This window comes from Schistocerca gregaria, chromosome 7 (genome assembly GCF_023897955.1).
Source record: "Schistocerca gregaria isolate iqSchGreg1 chromosome 7, iqSchGreg1.2, whole genome shotgun sequence".
In the NCBI taxonomy this organism is placed as follows: Eukaryota; Metazoa; Arthropoda; class Insecta; order Orthoptera; family Acrididae; genus Schistocerca; species Schistocerca gregaria.
In genome coordinates, this window is record NC_064926.1 from 378,151,921 (window position 1) to 378,163,995 (window position 12,075).

The window sequence follows — 12,075 nt, forward strand, 5'->3', positions numbered from 1 at the left end:
ACGTTGCAAAAAATAAGTGAAACCGAAGGCGACAATATTGACATCGGGCTACCAATTGATAAATTTGAAGAAATATAGCGTCTGAAGTGCTAAAAAATTAAATTTTGAAATGTTAACTTGGGAAGAATTGGTTTTGATCTTCTGTGATGGAAATGACTCAAGAAAAAAATACATACAAGTAATAAATAAAGAAGGCTGAGAGGACGGGTCGTGAGTGGTGCTTCGGTAGCTCAGTTGGTAGAGTACTTGGCAAAGGTTCCGAGTTCGAGTCTCGGTCCGACACACAGTTTTCTTCTGCCAGGAAGTTTCATATCAGCGCACGCTCCGCTGCAGAGTAAAAATTTCATTCAAGTAATAAACACATTATGGTTAATAAGTAATGCTTACTCTTTTCGTTTATATCATACTGTCTGCACGTTCAAGTCTACCTTCATTTACAAAATAGTTGATAAATTAACCCCGGACATTATCCGCTGATGAAGTGGGTCGTCCGTTACGTTTTTAGCATGTACACCTTATGAAATTAAATTAAAAGTTGTCTTCGGGCTTAAATCCAGGTCTCATTCTGGCATAGTTGTAAAGTAGTGTAAGTATTACAATGGGTTCGGCACCATCCACTCTGACACCTCATGGGCTAAGCAATATTCTTCAGTTTTTACACGCTTTACACTCAGTATGGCTATGTGCTAAAGTTAGATGACAGATAAATTGTTTGTTCACAAGTTAGCAGCTTTTCACAGTAGGGTTCGATTAAAATTTCCTTGATCCAAAATGCTTTGTCAGTGACGATCACGTAAGGAAGTGCTATGTCCTGGTTTTCTGTTAAAGATGTTTGTTTCGGTTTATTCTATGATTTTTCATTTACTTTTTTATGTAGAATGGAGTCTCTGAAAATTCCTGAGTCACTGTCTTTTCCACAAGAGCTAGTGTCTACCGAGATAAGGCGATTGTCAGCGTCACAGAGCGTCAACAGAACTAGAGAAAAAAGAAGTTCCTAACTGAATTGTCCATCCAACGAATGGATCACAATCAACAATTTCACATACCCTCACTTCATGAGACACTGCAGAGAGGTTCGAATTTAATCTAGGAGATTGGTGCCAAGTCTTACAGCCTCACTTCCCCTCTGCCGGCCAAGTATTGGCGGTGAAAACTATTTCTACCTCTCGGGATGGAACCAGTTACCTCCTAAACTCGCCCTCTTGCACTAAAATGCGCTAGCTACGTGCTACTGAGACGTAATTATTATTTCAAAGCCTATAGACGATGGCTCAAGTCTAGATGATGCCTCAAAATGGTTCAGATGGCTCTGATCACTATGGAACTTAAGTTCTGCGGTCATCAGTCCCCTAAAACTTAGAACTACGTACTTAAACCTGACTAACCTAAGGACATCACACACATCCATGCCCGAGGCAGGATTCGAACCTGCGACAGTAGCGGTCGCGCGTTTCCAGACTGTAGCGCCTAGAACCGCTCGGCCACCCCGGCTGGCGACGATGGCTCTTGCTGCTACAAAGTATAAGCACGTGACCAAGTCCTTATAAGAAATTCTATCAACGTGTGGTTTTCAACCGGAAATATGCCAACGATAGGAGCCGCACTGCCTGGATCTTCACAAACATACTTGTGTACATCCTGGAAAAGGCTACGCTATCATCTTCGCCCAAGGTCTAATCCCAGTCGCCGTAACACCATCTAAGTTCCTGGTATGAACGAAGAAAATCGAGTACTTGGGCGTCACGATAGAAACTCGTCTCATGTGCTGCAGTCAAGTCGATGATATTTGCTACTGCGCATGGGACTCTTGCGCCAGCTATACCGGATTCTCAGTCCATTATCGACTCGACATGGCACTGGACTATGGTCACATCATTTACAAGATGCTCTTGCGCCCGCTCACCGATTTGTAGCTGTTGTCTGAGGCAACTCTACCGAACAGCATGTCGGTCTCTTCCAGCGTGTTCAGAACTGGACACATAAGAGGGAGCTGGAATTACCACCAGGCTCATAAGAGGGAGCTGCAATTACCACCAGACTCATAAGAGGGAGCTGCAATTACCACCAGACTCTTCCGCGGAGGTGGCTCACGAAGTGAACAAACTGAATGTCGTGAGCCTTCTCCGAGAAGACAAGGCTCGTAGGACAGATCTGTGCACTGGGACGTAAAGATCATCTTAGCATTAGTACCAACTGTTGAGACCCACTGCGCTCTTAAAGTGCCAGCAAGTGACAGATAGAAGAAAAGACAAAAATGAGAAGCAAAACGACAGCCATGCGTAAAGTGGAATAGAGGACGAACCAAAGGTAGGTCGTATTGAACGAAGACATCGAAATAATTCTTGGGGGGGGGGGGGGGGGGAGGGTGTTAGTTTTGTTACCGGTAGGATCGAACAGCCTGTAAGTGTTACGGAGATGCTTCGGGAACTCGAATTGGAATCTCTGGAAAGAAGGCGGCGTTCTTTTCGACGAGCACTATTGCGAAAATTTAAAGAACCGACATGTGAGGCTAACTGCCCAACGATTCTACTGCCGCCAATTACATTTCGCGTAAGGACCACGAAGATAAGATGCGATAAATTACGACTGATACTGAGGCATGTAGACAATAGTTTGTGCCTCGTTTTATTTGCCAGTGGACCAGGAAAGAAAAAGACTGGCAGTGGTGGTGGATATTCTCTGCCATGCAAAATACTATGGTTAATGCAGTATGTATTTAGATGTTGATGTAATACGTGCTGTGTCTGATCAGGCATCTGCAACCACCTTACCGTAAGTCCTTTAAGTGTGGCAAGGTGTAAGATAGGATAACTCAGGTGGTCACAACCAGGCATTCACATAACGTTGCAATGAATTCTCATTCTACAGTGGCAGGGTGTAACACATCAAGCCTTGACGCAAAATGGAGCTCAACATTCATTATTTCGATCTTCTCCTGAAATCCAATATTTGGGTAATGCTGAAGACGCGTTCAAGGTCGCTGCTACAGAACTGACCGACTTGCGGCGGGGCGCTTTTAATCCCTTGTCGATCTCAGTGCCGCAGACACTGTTTGTATGTATTACGCCCTACGTGCTCGAGAATCTGTTTCACATGTCCATATCTGCACCAACGACTTTTCTAGTCTACTATCGAAGCTAGATGGTAAAACCGGAAAGTTCCTGGAGAAGTTTCTTGTGATATACTGCTGCTTGATGTTGAAGAAGAAGCAGGTTTCAGAAGTGTATGTTTCTGAAGCGTCAGATCATGATTTCAAGAAATGTCATTGAATAAAGTGATATCTCGGCAAACTGCTATCAAGTTCACTGACTCTAGTCTTCAGCTGGATACATCGATAATCAGAGTGATTTACGGCATCTTGTATTCCCCACCCCCTTCTCCCGTCCCCTCCCCCTCCCTGCGCCCACCCCGGCCCCCTCCCATACTGCTCAACAGAGACTTTCTTAACATCACTGTGGCAGTAAGGAAAGGGTATCCCATGTCACTGTTCTTTTTGTTTTCCTTAGAATGGATTTTGTTATACGACGAGTAAAGTATAGTTCTAAATAAGCTTTCATAAGAAAAATAGAACTATACATGATGAGTTGCGTAGTACGTAATGAAGGAGTCGGTACATGTTCCTCGTCGAGAGTAGTAGAGATGTCCTAGAGCTCGAGGGATGCACGACATCATGATTAGTTTTGGTAATACATATGCCACTTTCAAAAGACGTTTTTGAGATCCATAGCGATTGGCCAAGCTAACTGCGAGAGCAGAAAGATTAGAAAAATTAGTACATCCAGAAGGACTACGTCGACTTTGATCCGATGACGGCGTATGCCAGGGTGGGGGGGGGGGGGGGGGGCGATGGTAGGTGTACTGATAATGGTTTCAACGTCGTCGGGCAACAGAGAGTGTAGAGGCGTAGCTATCACAGCGCCATCTGTGTCTACCCTTTAATAAGAAATGCTCACAGCCAGAAGACTACTACATCCGTCTGATGGCCTCCTTCCTCTCCCGCCGCCCCTCCTATGTTACCGTCCATAATGCCAATTCCCACACCTTCTACCCCTCTCCTTCCCCTCTTGTACACGGCAGATATGCCCCCCTCCCTCCAGCACACCTCTTGCAGTATGCCGATGACACCGCACTCCTCGCCCTCGCTCCTACCCTCCAACAGTCCCAACGCCTTCTCCAGAATCACCTTGACCTTTTTGCCGCATGGTGTAAGCAGTGGCTCCAGAAAATCAATCCTACCAAGACTCAGGCAATCATCACAGGTCGTATCCCTCGCTCTTTCCGCCCTCCTGTCCGCATCTCCCCCACCCTCACCTACCTTGGCCTCATCATTGACCATCACATCACCTGGATCCCTCATCTCTGCTCTATCCAATCCAAAGCCCACAATCGCCTCTGACTCCTCAAACTGCTCTCTGGCTGGACATGGGGGTTGCACCCCTCTACCATCCTCCACATCTACAATCCCCCTGATTGCTCCTCTCCTCTCCCATCCCCACCCCCTGCCATGCCTCCATTTCTACGCCCTTCATGCCCTTTCCCAAGGTGGCTTCCATCAACTCCCCCTCCTGGATGATGCCCTCTCTCCCTCCATTTATCCCTCCTTTCCTCCGTCCTTTCCCTGGGCTCCTTCTTACCCCCCCCCCCCTTTCCATCCTGTTTTCTTCCCACCTAACCTCTCCCTACCTCCCTTCCCGCCCCCCCCCCCCCCTGAGTCCTTTTGTATTCACCTCCTCTGCCTTCCCCACTCCCTGTCACGTCTGCTCAGCAGCCCCCACCCCTCTTATGGGTCCTCATCCTCCATTGGCTCCTTCCCCCCTCCCCCCTTCGTTTTTCCTCTCCTTCTGCCCCTTTTTATTTTCCCATCATCTGTCTAGTTTCCCCCCACCTGCTCTCAGCAGTGGTATGTCATATATGCCAACTTTTTAGTGCAGTGTTCAAGTGAATGTTCAGTGTTGTTCGTCTTTCCAAAGTGATGCGAACAGAAACCATGCTGTCGCTGGGTGTGAATTTTAGGTCTTTTGCGATCAGAAACCAGACTGTCGCCGAGTTTTTTAATTGTCTATTATTTCACCTGTCTGCTTCATATGTATTTTATTAGCATCATCATCCCTTTGTTCTCTGTTTTAAGTTCCACGATTTTTTCGCCATGTTACCATTTAAGTCACCGATTTTATCGCCTGTTTTTTATTATTTATTATCTTCATCTTTTTCGAACAAAGTCTGTCGGCTGACGGGCGGCATACTAAGCTGCTGCCAGCCCAGCCCCTTCGGGGGGAATCGAAACTCAATAATATATAAAAAAGGGAACATTGCTATGGATGGGCGCTCGTGCTTCTTACAGCCAAATGAGAGAGTTTGGAAGGACTCAGATTGTAGCATTCCATGTGGTCAGATTGCCCTTTCGAAAATGTGCCGCACAAGTTGAACGTTCTGCACCAGTTGTGCAGTTATCACATGCACATGTCTCACAGCTGCAGACGTGGTTCCCGACGTCCACGCCGCACAGACGCACTCCAGGGTCGTCGTGTTGTAATGACAGCAGTGGCAGATCGTAAGGTCATCACAGCACAGGTAAGAGGGCTTGTGAGCCCAGACCTCTTCACACGAACTGTTGCGAACCGGTTATTAGCAGTGGGACTATGGTAGCGCACACCTCTACCCCGTCTTCCACTCACGTAACACCAGCGACGTGCACGGCTCGACTGGTGCCATCAGAGGATCGCTTTGAAGATGGAATGACGCGCAGTGCTCTTCAGCGATAAAAGCAGATTCTGCGATCGTTTGCATGTAAGACGTAACCTGATGAGCACCGTCTTATGGAGTGCATTCGTCCAATACAAACTGGTCCCATCTCAGGCTTTATGGTCTCGGGTGCGACAAGCTAAAACTCTGATTCACCTGTGGTGTTTCTGGAGGGAACACTAACCAGCGACTGGTACGTGTAGAATGTTGTTAGACCCGTTCTTTTGCCGTTAGTGCGACAGGAAGGCGATGTGTTGTTCCAGCAGGATAAAGCTCACCCACACACTGCCCGTGAAACAACACGTGCTCTTCAAGAGGTGTAGCAAGTTCCCTGGCCAGCAGAATCTCCGGACTTGTCTCCAATGGTGCATCTGTGGGATATGACAGAACCAAAAGTGACCCATGTGACTCGTCAATGAACAATTCTTGCAGAACTACGAGAACAGGTCGAGCAGGCGTGGAATAATGTATCCTACGACGTTGTCGCTATCTGTACGATCGACTGGATGTCAGAGTCAGGACCTGCGTTGCCGCCCGTGGAGGCTACACCACGCACTAGTATGGGTGTGTCAGCATGGGTCGATACCTGGTATTTCAGAGCCGCTTAAGTTATTGATCTGTAAATAAGTCATTGGTGTACTACGTATGCAAGCTGCAACAATTAATCTTGCGTGAACTGGGAACATCTAAAAGGGTGTACTGTTTTATTCCGGCAGTGTATGTTTCTGTGTGTAGGATCATTATTTATGAAAAATTCACTATAGGGACGGGGCAGTAGAGGGAATAATGGCGCTGCGTGATATTGTGGTAGCCCGTTACCCTTGTTTAATATGTCCACAACAACGTGACAACTTGTTGAAGAAATTAAATCGTCTACAGAAATGTGTAAGCGTAGGACAGATTGCTATGAGTAACGGGCAGTTGATAATAATGTGTTGTGCGTAGCGTACAGAAGTTTTGATTCTACTTACACATCATTGATCAATTATTTCACTGGCAGAAGTTAATACTGTTAAGGAATTGTGTTAGTTCGGCTTAATCAATAAGCAGGATCTGAATTGTCTCCGTACATTCCAGCACTATCCCCAAATGTTGATGCAAGTCACTGTGTAAACGCAACTCCAAGCTATAGTTATTTATTTCTTTATTTTCATTTATGGACTTCCCCTCATTAAGTCCTTCGGCGAGAATAACGCTAAATTATTTCACCATTTACATTTAATGTAACAGTCAATTCTAACAATTTCTCCTCTATGATTGTCATATGGATCTTCTAATAACCTAGAGGCGTCTTTAGTATGATACCATCAGGCAACAAATTAAGAGAAAACTGAACCAACTGCGAGTACACCACACTGGTGAATGAGCTTTTCAGTTTTCAGTATGCTTAAGACAGAAAAACTAAAATAATTATGACAGCTATTAAAAAGGAGTGCAACCAAATTAATTCCTCCTGTTCTTAATTTATGGTGTTCTGGTTGCTGTCGGTGCATCTACGTGGTACTCGTAACTATGGTTCAACCCCAAACCCAAGTACAGCAATGGGACTGAAACTCGTTGGTTTATATTTTTGGTAACTCAGCCTTCAGTCAGTTGAGCGGCTGCCTATTACTCTTTTCTTTAAGCACAAACATTGCTCCTGACAAGCAAGCACACTCGCGAAACACTTCGGCTGTGGAACCGTTTTCTTTCTTCCGCGAGTATAATCGACACTTGGCAGCTTTTCGGAATGTGTCTGGCAGCCCTGTGATAACATCGGGGAGAGGCTTCTTTCATCCTGAAGTGGCAAAAAATTCAGTTAAATGTTATGGGTGATTTTAATCTAAGGTGTGCCATCAAATTATCAAACTGGTTTTGATTTCAGGAACCACAATTGATTTTCTCTTTTAGGCAAAGAATTATTTGTCAAAGCCATCACTAGGGGAAATGAGGCAATGTAAAATGTGAAAAATTTTTCACTGGCTCTGTGATAACATGGCTGCATTCTAACGTGAAAACTGCCATAGCTATCGGTGCCAATCGTGTGACAGAGCATCTTTATACATATTCTGTAACAGAGCTACAAATATCCAGATCAAATATTACTAAGGAATTTCTCACAACTTTCAGCAACCAGAAGATCTAAGGGCGAGAAGAGTATGATTTTGGAGAATTGCTAATTGGTAAAGCTTCTAGTTCTTTGCTTCTTTTCACATAAGTTTAAGTTTTTTTGTGAATACAAGTCACATTGATGAAATTGTGGTACTGGGATTTATCAATCTATTCCACACGCCACATTTCCATTCTTCTGAAATATTCATGTAATACTGTACCAGAATCACACACGACTTCAGTTAGACATAGGGTATTTTGAGGTAAAAAGTGCATAAAATGTTACTAAATTGTGCTCGTGTTACGCATATGTTATATTTAATTACGATATAGCTTTTTCCAGAGGGCATGAAGCTTTACTGTATGGTTAAATGATGATGGCGTCCTCTTGGGTAAAATATTCCGGAGGAAAAATAGTCCCCCATTCGTATCTCCGGGCGGGGACTACTCAAGAGGACGTCATTATCAGGAAAAAGAAAAATGGCTTACCACGGATCGGAGCGTGGAATGTCAGGTCCCTTAATCGGGCTGGTAGGTTAGAAAATTTAAAAATGGAAATGGATAAGTTAAAGTTAGATATAGTGGGAATTAGTGAAGTTCGGTGGCAGGAGGAACAAGACTTTTGGTCAGGTGAATACAGGGTTATAAATACAAAATCAAATAGGGGTAATACAGGAGTAGGTTCAATAATGAATAAGAAAATAGGAGTGCGGGTATGCTACTACAAACAGCATAGTGAACGCATTATTGTGGCCAAGATAGACACAAAGCCCACGCCTACTACAGTAGTACAAGTTTATATGCCAACTAGCTCTGCAGATGATGAAGAAATTGATGAAATGTATGATGAGATAAAAGAAATTATTCAGGTAGTGAAGGGAGACGAAAGTTTAATAGTCATGGGTGACTGGAATTCGATAGTAGGAAAAGGGAGAGAAGGAAACATAGTAGATGCATGTGGATTGGGGCTAAGAAATGACAGAGGAAGCAGTCTGGTGGAGTTTTGCACAGAGCATAACTTAATCATAGCTAACACTTGGTTCAAGAATCATGAAAGAAGGTTGTATACATGGAAAAATCCTGGAGAGAGTAGAAGGTATCAGATAGGTTATATAATGGTAAGACAGAGATTTAGGAACCAGGTTTTAAATTGTAAGACATTTCCAGGGGCAGATGTGGGTTCTGACCACAATCTATTGGTTATGACCTGTAGATTAAAACTGAAGAAACTGCAAAAAGGTGAGAATTTAAGGAGATGGGACCTCGATAAACTGACTAAACCAGAGGTGGTACAGAGTTTCAGGGAGAGCATAAGGAAATAATTGACAGGAATGGGGGAAAGAAGTACAGTAGAAGAAGAATGGGTGGCTCTGAGGGATGAAGTAGTGAAGGCAGCAGAGGATCAAGTAGGTAAAAAGACGAGGGATAGTAGAAATCCTTGGGTAAGAGAAGCAATATTGAATTTAATTGATGCAAAGAGAAACTATACAAATGCAGAAAATGAAGCAGGCAAAAAGGAATACAAACGTCTCAAAAATGAGATCGACAGGAAGTGCAAAATGGCTAAGCAGGGATGACTGGAGGACAAATGTAAGGATGTAGAGGCTTATCTCACTAAGGGTAAAATAGATACTGCCTACAGGAAAATTAAAGAGACCTTTGGAGAAAAGAGAACCACTTGTGTGAATATCAAGAGCTCAGATGGAAACCCAGTTCTAAGCAAAGAAGGGAAAGCAGAAAGGTGGAAGGAATATATAGAGGGTCTATACAAAGGCGATGTAGTTGAGGACAATATTATGGAAATGGAAGAGGAAGTAGATAAAGATGAAATGGGAGATACGATACTGCGTGAAGAGTTTGACAGAGCACTAAAAGATCTGAGTCAAAACAAGGCCCCGGGAGTAGACAACATTACATTAGAACTACTGATAGCCTTGGGAGAGCCAGTCTTGACAAAACTCTACCATCTGGTGAGCAAGGTGTATGAGACAGGCGAAATACCCTCAGACTTCAAGAAGAATATAATAATTCCAACCCCAAAGAAAGCAGGCGTTGACCGATTTGAAAATTACCGAACTATCAGTTTAATAAGTCACAGCTGCAAAATCCTAACACGAATTCTTTACAGACGAATGGAAAAACTGATAGAAGCCGACGTCAGGGAAGATCAGTTCGGATTCTGTAGAAATATTGGAACACGTGAGGCAATACTGACCTTGCGACTTACGTTAGAAGAAAGATTAAGGAAAGGCAAACCTCCGTTCCTAGCATTTGTAGACTTAGAGAAAGCTTTTGACAATGTAGACTGGAATATTCTCATTCAAAATTTAAAGGTGGCAGGGGAGCGAAAGGCTATTTACAATTTGTACAGAATCCAGATGGCAGTTATAAGAGTTGAGGGGTATGAAAGGGAAGCAGTGGTTGGGAAGGGAGTGAGACAGGGTTGTAGCCTCTCCCCGATGTTATTCAATCTGTATATTGAGCAAGCAGTAAAGGAAAGAAAAGAAAAATTCGGAGTAGGTATTAAAATCCATGGAGAAGAAATAAAAACTTTGAGGTTCGCTGATGACATGGTAATTCTATCAGAGGCAGCAAAGAACTTGGATGAGCAGTTGAACGGGATGGACAGTGTCTTGAAAGGAGGATATAAGATGAACATCAACAAAAGCAAAACGAGGATAATGGAATGTAGTCGAATTAAGTCGGGTGATGCTGAGGGAATTAGGTTAGCAAATGAGACAATTAAAGTAGTAAAAGAGTTTTGCTATTTGGGGAGCAAAATAACTAATGATGGTCGGAGTAGAGAAGATATAAAATGTAGACTGGCAATGGCAAGGAAAGCGTTTCTGAAGAAGAGAAATTTGTTAACATCGAGTATAGATTTAAGTGTCAGGAAGTCGTTTCTGAAAGTATTTGTATGGAGTGTAGCCATGTATGGAAGTGAAACATGGACGATAACTAGTTTGGACAAGAAGAGAATAGAAGCTTTCGAAATGTGGTGCTACAGAAGAATTCTGAAAATTAGATTGGTAGATCACATAACTAATGAGGAAGTATTGAATAGAATTGGGGAGTAGAGAAGTTTGTAGCACAACTTGACTAGAAGAAGGGATCGGTTGGTGGGACATGTTCTGAGGCATCAAGGGATCACAAATTTAGCATTGGAGGGCAGCATGGAGGGTAAAAATCGTAGAGGGAGACCAAGAGATGAATACACTAAGCAGATTCGGAATGATGTAGGATGCAGTAAGTACTTGGAGATGAAGAAGCTTGCACAGGATAAGGTAGCATGGAAAGCTGCATCAAACCAGTCTCAGGACCGAAGACCACAACAACAACAACAACAACAACATAACTTCGTCATCAGATTATCTTGACAATTTGTAATAATTTACATTAATGCAGTGCATATTTTATGGCATTTTTGGATGGCTTATTTAACTCAATAGAGCAACAAAAAGGGAAACATTAATCACCAACGTTCTATTCTGTCACATTATCTAAAACAGTCTGACAATCTCTGGTAGCTATTCGATTCCATGCCAGTAGGAACCTACTAGTTACAGATGTCATGAAGCTAAGTTTGAAGCGCACTTTCGTCGTAAAGGAATGCTCTTAATGGGTGTTCGATGCGTGGGACAGATAAATATTGGAGGGCATATGTTTGGATGAATAAGAGTAGTGAGTGACAGCTTCCCAACCAAGCTCTTTGTACCACCGGGCGCATAAGATTAGATTTGTTGGACTCACACTGATGTTTGGTTCAGATGTTTATGCTAGGACTCAGCCATTAATTGTATTTTATAAAGATAACACATAATGGTTCAAAGTAGCACCCAGCCATCCTGTTTTAGGTTTTCCATAGTTTCCATGAACCACTTAAACGGAATTCCAGGATCTATCCTTCGAAAGGACTCTGTCTCTACTGGCCTTATTGTCGACGGGTTAAGCCCAGAATTGCTTTCTTTCCTTTCTCCCCAACATTGCCCACTGAATGGAAGTGTTACACGAAGATTGAGTGGCTACAGCTCAACACATTGGACAATTGTCTCGCATGGTGGTATGGATCGTTTCATGAACCATAAAAATTTCCTATATAAAAATCCGTTGGTCTTTCCAAATGTGCTAAATAATTCGTGTCAAAGTGATCCTACTTTAACGAAAAAAACTATAATCTGAGGTGATTTCTTCTGCAGAAATCATCCTATACATGGCACAAACGTTTCGAGCTGCCGCCCCAGC

At 43.4% G+C, this 12,075-nt stretch overlaps 1 protein-coding gene across 1 annotated transcript in view; it reads left to right on the forward strand.

The window, feature by feature from the left end:
- Nucleotides 1-12,075, forward strand: part of LOC126282400 (putative inorganic phosphate cotransporter) — an 85,808-nt gene that overhangs the window by 20,354 nt on the left and 53,379 nt on the right. The gene's annotated exons all lie outside the window — the stretch shown is intronic.